An 11,322-nucleotide genomic window follows, 5' to 3' on the forward strand; every position below is an offset into this window, starting at 1 on the left:
CGAACACTGTAAAAAACTTTAAGAGAAAAATGCATGAGAAAGATAGTAACTCATTAAGATAAATCCAAAGTAATTAGAATTAAAATTCAGACCAAAATAATTCCACTAATTGAGCAGTTAACACTCAAACTAAGTTGCAAAGTACCTAAATTTATATCACTGACAGAGCAATATGTAAAAGGCTTATGCATATTTCAGAACAAAAAAGCAGTAAAAGTGTAATGCTTCATCGTATTGCCGATCAATTCTTAGTTGCTAAGCATCCAAGAGATGTGAGGTCATAATTGATTGAGCAGAGGTGGTCGTACTGAAAGTTTAACTCCCTTTCTTTTTCCCCCAAATCATTCTAAAGTGATGATAACCAATAATAAAGACCATAACCAATAAACAATACATTTCAATGTTTTACGCCCAAAACCATTACAATAGTCAATGTTTTTGTCACAATGTCTGTCCACCCCATATATATGAATTGCATTGCTTTTTAAAATAAAAAATTAGTTTTTGACAGTTAACAATTAGGAGTAGTAGACACTCGTTTAATGATTGATCAAAGTCAATATATTACCAAACTCAAGATTACTAAAAAAACAAAACAATCATATATGTTCAAAAGCATAATTTCAAATATATAAAAAAAATGACCAGAAAATGTAAAATAAATAAATAAATAAAAATAACATCAATAATATACGTGATATACATTGAGCTTACCTATTTGAAAAATTTACTAAACTCAACAATTCATGAAATACAACATTTTTGGTCAATGTATAATTTAATTCATCTATTGAAGGCATAATATTCAAAATTTTTGTACATTGTCCCATCTTTGCTCTAGACAAAGCCACATATAACTGACCATGAGAAAAAATTGGTTCCGGTAGATACACACCAACATAGTCTAATGTTTGTCCTTGAGCTTTATTAATTGTCATTACAAAACATAATCGTATTGGAAATTGTTTACATTTAAAATGTAAAACATCTTTTACATTCTCTATTGGCATAAATGGAATTCTAGGTAAGAAAACTCTTTTTCCTCGATATTCTCCAACACTAATTTCAGTATCTATCACATTTTGATCAAATCTACGACAAATTAATCTCGTTCCATTGCATAGCCCTTCAGAAGGATTAATATTCCTTAATAGTATAACTGGACAGTTTACTTTTAATCTTAATTCATGTGGAGGAAATCCATTAGGCACTAACTTATTCAAGAAATCTTCATGAATATCTTGTTGACTTTTATCTAAACATTCATCATAACTATAATATGTTATTGTATCACCTACAAATCTATTTATTAAGACATTATTAATTTGATCCACATAATCATTTTTAGGTGTTAAAATAGTTCTATTTATCATAAAATCCAAGTTTTCAGCATACTTTTCAATTTCAAGAAATACATGTTTAATTAAGTTATCCAATGCATCTTCTTTATCAACATTTGGAACAATCATTTGACATGGCAATTTAATATAATCATCATGAATATATTCTTCAACTTCATCACCAATACATAACAAATATTGACTAAATAAAGGATCAAATTAAGCTCGCATATTTTGACTTAATTTTGTTTTATGTAATTTTGGCCATAAATATGAATTAACTAAAGATAAATTTATAACTTCTTCGCTAGTACCTTTTGGAACTACAGGGAAAACTTGTCTAAAATCCCCACAAAAAATAACTACTTTACCACCAAATAACAAATCACATTCATTTATATCTTGTAACATCTTATCTAATGATTCAATTGCTTCCTTTTTTACCACCAGAGCTTCATCCCATACTATTAAACTTGCATCTTTCATAAGTTTCGCTAATCTTGATTGTTTACTAACATGACATGTATTATGTTCTTCCATCACCAAAGGAATTTTAAACCTGAAATGAGCTGTTCTTCCACCAGGTAAAATGGAAGCCGCAACTCCTGAAGATGCTGTAGCAAGGGCAATTAAACCTTTTGATCTAACAGCAGCAAGAATTGTTTTATATAAGAAAGTTTTTCCACTTCTACCAGGGCCATCAATGAAAAACATACCAAGTACTTTAGAGAACACTTTATCTAATATTTGATCGTATGCATATTTTTGTCCAATATTTAAAGATTGTGCACATGCAATATCATCAACATTTATAACAATCGATAATTCCTCACTAATTTCTCTATTATCATCATGAATATCATTGTCATCAATGTCAAATTCCAAAAGATCATAATCAGCTAAAGTTTTTCCCATTGATTCTAGGATAATGTTAATATGTCCTAAAACTTTTGATCTTTTAACTCTATCACTATAATTTAAATATTTAAAATCATCAGATAATGCTTTCTCATATTTAATCCATAAATCTCTCGGATTACTTGGACTATAATATACTAATAAAGTAGCAAACAACCTTCGTAAACTATAAGGCATTTGGTACAAAGATGCTTCCTCCAATCGTAACTCAAAACTATTATCAGATTCTAATAGACCATGCAACAAAGCTACATCACGATATGATAAGCATTGAACACCATTTACACATTTAAGATCATCAAAAGATGTGGCTCTCCTAACATGATTTAATAATAATCTTAGATAATACCTCTCATGATCAAATGGATTCACATTTACAATTCTACCAACAACATCACATCGTTTACGTATATTCCAAGTTTTAAATTGGGAGGACCAAACATAATGTGCAGGAAACTCCCTATATAATAATTGTCTACCATTTACATTTACACGATTCATAACAAAATATTCAGTAAGCATAGTTTTTGCAAAGAAATCATTATTCACAATAGATTGTAAATTAACAGAATTCTTGAAACTCATCATTTGCTTATTTTCCAAATGAAGTTGTAATGTCATTACATGTGGATGCATTTCATTTAAAGAAAAGCCATAAATTCTCCACATCGCTTCACGCGGTGATATCTATCTAGCAGACTGGAAACTATGTATTTCATCAATATCATCATTATTTTTAAATGACTTTATATTCATTGTAACTTTATCATGTCCTTTGTATATATATTTATATAAATATTTAACAGCCTTTATTGTAGAATATATTTCAACATTTATGTGGCAGTCAAACTTTGCAAGCAGAAAAGGATTGTAAGGAACCACCCATCGATTATCTAGAACAGATCCTCTAACCTTAACTTTGCAACCATCATCACATCTTCTATACAATGGAAAAGAATTTTTCCCTAAAACAGTTTTTGATGTAAATGACATAGGAAATTTATTTTTACAAGTACCATCTTTTTTCATACATATGTTTTTAGGATTAAATTTTCCACAAGGTCCATGCATCATTTGTTTTTTTATAGCAGAAAATAAATGTAAATTATCATTCTTATTTGGTATTTCAGCACATACAATCTTATCAAATATATCGGGACATAGTAACTTTCAATTAGATTTTAAAATGATTAATATATGAGCATGTGGTAAACCTCTTTTTTGAAATTCAATTACATGTACATGTGCAGCTACTGGACCAAAAATTTCATCTTTAAAAAGATCTTTCGTCAACTCTTCTAATTTAGCTCTAAACACACGTGAAACTAAATCTGGTCTATTTTGTGCTTCCTCATTTTTTATCAATCCTTGTTTAATTTCTATCCAATTTGGATTGCATGTCATAGTAAGGAAAATATCTGGTTTTCCAAATATTTGAACTAAAGTCATTGCATTCATGTACCTTCTACGCATATCCCTAGGACCACCGATAAAAGTAGAAGGCAATATAATTCTTCGACCAACTTTTATGCCCCTAGTTTCTCCAACATCAACACTATCCATAATTCCTTGATATAATTCAGCACGAATTTTAGTTTGATTTTTTCTAAAATAATCAAGCCTAGAAGTTTCTAATTTTACATACATATCTACAACAAATTGTTGGAAAAGACGTCCTATATGCAAAATCATCGAATCATTTAGTGATCTAATTTGCAACTTATAAGAATAATACTCACGACATGAAACGCTATTTCTTTTCTTCTTCATTCCCATCACTGTAGAAACAATGCAAAGAAGATAAGTTAGCAGGACTATTGAAAATATATATACATACATAAATTCTGTTGTTTAAAAAAAAAAAAAAACACCTTCTGTCTCCTTATCAAGCATGTCTACAACAGAATCCATTTCAGTCACATTGGTCAAAAATTGACCTTCACGATATGATTGTCTTTTTTTTTTTTTTGTTAATTTTTTTTATTCCTTAATGCCAACCAGCATCTCCAAAAGGAAATATCAAAGGATATTGTAATGCATCATAACAACCAAAATAGTATTCTATTTTATGACTATATCCAGCTTGATTATACACAACAATTTCACGATTTCTATTTTCAGAATTCATATCTTCTATCCATATAGCAGCTACTTGAGATGCAGTGGGAAGATTATACACTCTCTGATCTAATCCTACATCAGATTTGATATGACTAGAATAATTTTGTAAATTTTCAATATCTTTCAAGCTTCGAAAAAACTTTATATAAGGATTCACAGAAAGAATATTGGTTATTTTTTGTAGCAACATTAAATTCATTGAATTAGAACAACGAAGACAATTTTCTAACTCATGTTCAGTGTCGTAAAACTATAATTGTGGATATGATGGTTGTTTATCCATAGGTAACAATTCATTTATGTAATGATAGACCTGTCTTTGTACACGAAAAGTGTAAATACCTTTATTTCTCATACAAAGTTGTTTATCACATTTGACACCAAAAGAAGTGAAAGCAAATGTATTATTGTAGGTTCTAACATATTTTCTAAATTCTTTTGCTTCTTCAGCATCTAAAGTAAATAATTCATACAACTCAATAGGCATTTTATTATGAACCAATAAAACTTCTCCATTTGAACAATAAAATCCCTTGGGTTCATATTGTAATATTTTAGCATTGCAATGATTACAAAATGTAGGATTTGATAGAACATGCACACTACTAACTATTTCTTTCAAAATGTTTTTTCGTTGCTTTCTTTTCTTACAAACACTTGTTCCTTTATTAGATATTAATGACTCATTTTCAATTTGATTTTTCAAATGTGCATTAACTATGCCACTCTTAGTTACATATCCAATGGCTAAATTTTCTGCATCATTAATACCAACCTGATTTGATGAAGATCCTAAATATATAATTTTTAACACTTCATTATGTGCATTTCCTTCTTTGGTTTGTTGCTTATTAATTAGTTTTATTTTCCCTTTCGATTTTTTTGCATATTTTTCTCTCCTTTTTCTTAATTGTTCTTCCTTCTTATTAACTATTACTAAATTATCATTATCTTTTATATGCATACCATTTGTCTTGCTCTTTTTAGAATAGGTGTTTTCTATTCCTAAATTATCTTCTTTTCTTCTTCCTTCATCAACACCTATCAGTGCTTCAGATGTATTTCCAATGTTATTACTGTGACATTCAACAAATAAAGTTTTCAAAAATAAACGGTCTCGTCTAACATTTATGTTTAGTAATTCATTACGTAATAGCATTTTCTCTCTTCGGTTTTTATTTTTTTCTTCTCTTTTAGCATTTGACATACTATCATATTTTTGTTGATCTTGTTTTTATTTTTCCATACTCTCACCTATCAATGATAAATTAGAACTGAAAATATATACAAGCTTACCAAACTCTCTAATAAACAAAAGTGAGGCCAAATTTAAGCTATAGCAACAACGAACACCTAAAAAACAAAATGTTTACAGAGACATCAGCAAAGAACTTAATTATAAATAATTATAAACAAAAAAGGGGAAAAAAAAAGAAAAAGATAATCACACTTGCTATTTTTTTATTAAAAAAAAACACCTAAAAAGTGAGGCCAAATGTAAAAATACCTGAACTTGCCAAACTTCTTAACAAACAAAAGTGAGGCCAAATGTAAGATGCAGCAGAGTTAACGCCTAAAAAAAAAAAGATTTAAAAAGAAACATTAGCAAAGTATATATTTATAAAGAAAAAAAAAGAAAAAAAGAAACTACACTTGCTAATTTTTTTTTTTTTAAATAAACTTCTAATATCCAACACATATTAAAGATAAAACAAGACAGCAAATCAAATTTCTAAGGAACAAAAGAGTCAAAATCTACACTCTTTTTTAGGTTAAAAAATCAAATCCTTAGTCTATATATAAATATAAATACCTGAACTTGCCAAACTTCTTAACAAATAAAAGTAAGGCCAAATGTAAGATGCAGCAGAGTTAACGCCTAAAAAAAAGAAAAGATTTAAAAAGAAACATTAGCAAAGTATATACTTATAAAAAAAAAAAAAAAACTACACTTGCTAATTTTATTTTTTATTTTTAAAATAAACTTCTAATATCCAACACATATTAAAGATAAAACAAGACAGCAAATCAAATTTCTAAGGAGCAAAAGAGCCAAAATCTACACTCTTTTTTAGGTTAAAAAATCAAATCCTTAGTCTATATATAAATATAAATACCTAAACTTGCCAAACTTGTTAATAAACAAAAGTGAGGCCAAATGTAAGATGTTGCAGATGTAACACCTAAAAAAAAAAAAAATTACAAAGAAACATTAGCAAAGTATATACTTTAAAAAAAAAAAAAAAACTACACTTGCTAATTTTTTTTTTTTAAAATAAACTTCCAATATCCAACACATATTAAAGATAAAACAAGACAGCAAATCAAATTTCTAAGAAACAAAAGAGCCAAAATCTACACTCTTTTTTAGGTTAAAAAATCAAATCCTTAATCTATATATAAATATAAATACCTGAACTTGCTAAACTTCTTAACAAACAAAAGTAAGGCCAAATGTAAGATGCAGCAGAGTTAACACCTAAAAAAAAAAAAAAAGATTAAAAAGAAACATTAGCAAAGTATATACTTATATATAAAAATAAATAAAAAATAAAAACTACACTTGCTATCTTTTTTTTTTAAATAAACTTCTAATATCCAACACATATTAAAGATAAAACAAGACAGCAACTCAAATTTCTAAGGAACAAAATAGCCAAAATCTACACTCTTTTTTAGGTTAAAAAATCAAATCCTTAGTCTATATATAAATATAAATACCTAACTTGCCAAACTTGTTAATAAAAAAAAGTGAGGCCAAATGTAAAATGTTGCAGAGTTAACACCTAAAAAAAAAAAAAATTACGAAGAAACATTAGCAAAGTATATACTTATAAAAAAAAAAAAAAAACTACACTTGCTAATTTTTTTTTTAAAAGAATAAACTTCTAATATCCAACACATATTAAAGATAAAACAAGATAGCAAATCAAATTTCTAAGGAACAAAAGAGCCAAAATCTACACTCTTTTTTAGGTTAAAAAATCAAATCCTTAGTCTATATATAAATATAAATACCTGTACTTGCCAAACTTCTTGACAAACAAAAGTGATGCCAAATGTAAGATGCAGCAGAGTTAACGCCTAAAAAAAAAAAAAGATTTAAAAAGAAACATTAGCAAAGTATATACTTAATTAAAAAAAAAAACTACACTTGCTAATTTTTTTTTTAAATAAACTTCTAATATCCAACACATATTAAAGATAAAACAAGACAGCAAATCAAATTTCTAAGGAACAAAAGAGCCAAAATCTACACTCTTTTTTAGGTTAAAAAAATCAAATAATAACATATATATATATATATAAATATAAATACTTGAACTTGCCAACCTTGTTAACAAACAAAAGTGAGGCCAAATGTAAGATGTAGGAGAGTTAACACCTTAAAAAAAAAAGAAATTATAGAGAAACATTAGCAAATAATATAATTATAAAAAATAAAAAAATACACTTGCTAATTTTTTTTAAAATAATAAACTTCTAATATCCAACAAAAGTTAAATATATATATATATATATATATATAAATACCTGAACTTGCCAACCTTGTTAACAAACAAAAGTGAGGCCAAATGTAAGATGTAGGAGAGTTAACACCTTCAAAAAAAAAGAAAAAAATTATAGAGAAACATTAGCAAAGAATATAATTATAAAAAATAAAAAAAGCTACACTTGCTAATTTTTTTTTAAATAATAAACTTCTAATATCCAACAAAAGTTAAAGATAAAACAAAAATATAACATAAAGCGAAAAGGGCTTGACCTTCTTTATCTTTATGAACCAAGAAGATTAAAAGGAAATTGACACTACTTTGAATAATATAAATTGGACAAACATGGGCCTTCTGGGCGAGTTTGGAAACTATAGAGAAGAGGAAGGACTAAAACTGACATTTCAAAAAACATAGCCTCCATGACAAATCACACATTACATTACTCTCTCTCTCTCTTACTTTCTTTCACTCTTTCTTTTCTTTTCGATTTCTTTTTTTTTTTTTTTTTGTTTCTCTCTCTCTCTCTCTCTCTCCATGAACCAGTCTAGTCAGGGTCCTTTTAATCAACAACTAAGAAATACTACACTAGTTCCATACCATAAATGCCACTATAGAATTATAATAGTGAACCACTGGCTCAGGTTCCAAACGCATGGCTTAGCTACAGCTAAGCATTCTTCCAGCTCTGTAAAATAAACTTAAGCAGGATTTCCACCACTCCAAGACACCAGGTACGACAGCCAGATACTGGAGCAAAAGGAAACATAACAAGTTAACAACAGCAGAAATCATGAATATGCTATAGTACATGACGCTCCTAAGAATCTTAACAACTGATCCAGCTTATTTAAATAATAATAAGATCATTAGATAGAGCTTCAAATTCTTCTTTGTAAACAGAAGCCCAAAAAAAAAAAAAAAAAGAGTAAAATCTGACATGTCAAATCTCAAGGGAATAAGATCACCAAATTAATGATATGAGCAGAACAATTACCTTTAAAAAATAGCTCTGAATTTCCAGCCTCCTAATAACGGGTAGATGGTCAAAAAACTTTTGTAAGTTGCTAGAATTGCTAAAACATCTGTTCTGGTCATTTACAATATCCCCATATAAACCAATGGAAACTACAGCTAAACCGAAAGGTATTCTTGAAACTGACATCAGTAAGATGCAGCTCCAATGTCAAAAAACTTGAGATTTGGCGCCTCAATGTTGAGATGGGAGAAATCCATCAAAGTTCATCAAAGTGAGTTTCTCAAGCATAGGTCAGCTGGAAATCATATACTCAAACACATGTTGGGTCATGGTAACATGTTGAAGGTTAAGGCTTTTCAAGCACTTGAAGCCTTTAAAGGTTAAAGGGGGTTATAGACTAAGGAAAACATGACCAAATCCTTTAGCTCTTCTCATTTATATTATAGACTAAGGAAGGATATATATATATATATATATATATTTCAAGCCACCAATTGCAAAATTAATTATTATTTACGTAACATATTTCTATACAAGTACAAGACAGCATAATAAAAATAACCAGGGGATACATTAAATGCTGGTATGGTGTCTGCAAAATACAATTTCGTTTGGAATTATGGAATAGATCCGCATTGAGCTCCTAATGACTTTGCTTCTTTTTTTTTTTTTTTTTAATTTATGAATATCAATTATTTTACTATGATTAGGGATGATGGATAAAAAGAAATGAAATAAATCAATGAATTTACCTTCGTAAAAGAAAAAAAAAATCTATATTAAAACAGTAACAGCACGTTTTTTTTTTTTTTTTTTTTTTTTTTTTGGAAAAAAGAAATTGTTAATAGCACATTTGGTACCCTGTATGTGTACTTTATGCATATGAGGTAAGTCATAGCTGGTTTAAGGAGATGGATGCACGGATTTAAATTTAAATACTAGGATCCTCTTATTATAAGGTTCATCTAAAACTTTTAGAATTTTGTGACACGTAGGATATTAAATATCAAGTGTCATAATTTATCATTCATTTATCTTATTTTTTCTTTCATTTAAATCTTTTATAACTAAATGACATTTGACAATTAACAAATAAAAGGTCAAGATTAATTTGGTGGAAGGAAAGATAGTTTCTGAAAAAAAAAAAAAGAAAAGAAAAGAAAAAGGGCTAAAAGTATCCAAAAAACCATGGTAAGTTGCAAATTTGCTTGAATCTCAACTAAAAGATGAATCTAACGATCTTAGCAAGATAGTTACTACTTACTAGGACAACAGCATCTGAAAATTGGTAAAAAATTAACGAGAAATTGTTGAAAGTACATATTTTAGCCATGAAGGAACATCATAAAGCAACAAGGTCGATTCTTGTCAAGAAAAGTTGATTGATGCTTTCTTTAATATTACAGATGTACAAAAAGAAGAATGGATAAAAACTCTTATGAGTGAGAACTATGAATAGCTAGTAATTATTATTTCTTAAAGAATTTGAAATAGGAGTAGAAACTTGTTATACTTCTTATAACTATTTGGATAGCCTTTTATTCTTTTATTTTAGGATATTGCATATGGGTACAATGGCTTATTTAGAAGCATAATGAATAATTTTTATATAATTTTTAATATATATAGCTATTTTTTGTTGATCTCATTTTAACATTTTGATAAAATAAACTACTTTATTTAGTTAAGAGGGGAAAAAAAAAACGAAATTTCGGTTTGCTAATATTAATTTTCAATATAATAATATACAACATCAAATATAAATGATAAATTATTAGACAGAAGTACGTATTTTTATCCTTAGAATAACTAAATATAATTTGAAGCATATAAAACATGCAATATTTCAACATATGTCAAATATATAAAATTATTTCGTTGAAAAAAATGTTAATAATATGTCCATTTCAGTATTTTTAAGTCAATACTAAATATTAGAATAGAGATTTAGCATTTTATTTCAGAAAACCAATCAAACATGAAAAAAGGATAACTATTTTATTCCATTATTTTTATTTGCAATCTACTTTTATTTTTGACAGAATAATTATTTGGTATGCCAAATATAACCTTACTATTTCATAAAGTTATTTATTTATTTATTTTTCTTTATATATAATCTGTTCAGCAATTCTTTGTATGGTTAGCGGCATGTTAGGTATCGTTTCTGTGTCGATAGTGAGACCATGGTTTTTAAAGCCTAGTCCACGATTTTAAAATCTCGGACCAAACTTGAGTTGACTTGTTAAATTTGGTCCAGCTCATATTAGCATCCGGCCCACGTAGTTGGTAATCCATAAGGGGTTGCCTTTTGCATTGTGAAACATGCAAAAAAGGTCCAACAGAAACGTCCTCGTTCTCATGCTTTTTAAATCACCATCATCATTCTTGTATTAAAAAGAATTTCAATTCAAAATTATTGTTAAAAGAAGAACACTATTAATCAGTTTCAATTTCTATTCTCTTTCCA

This window comes from Ziziphus jujuba, chromosome 7 (assembly GCF_031755915.1).
Source record: "Ziziphus jujuba cultivar Dongzao chromosome 7, ASM3175591v1".
In the NCBI taxonomy this organism is placed as follows: Eukaryota; Viridiplantae; Streptophyta; class Magnoliopsida; order Rosales; family Rhamnaceae; genus Ziziphus; species Ziziphus jujuba.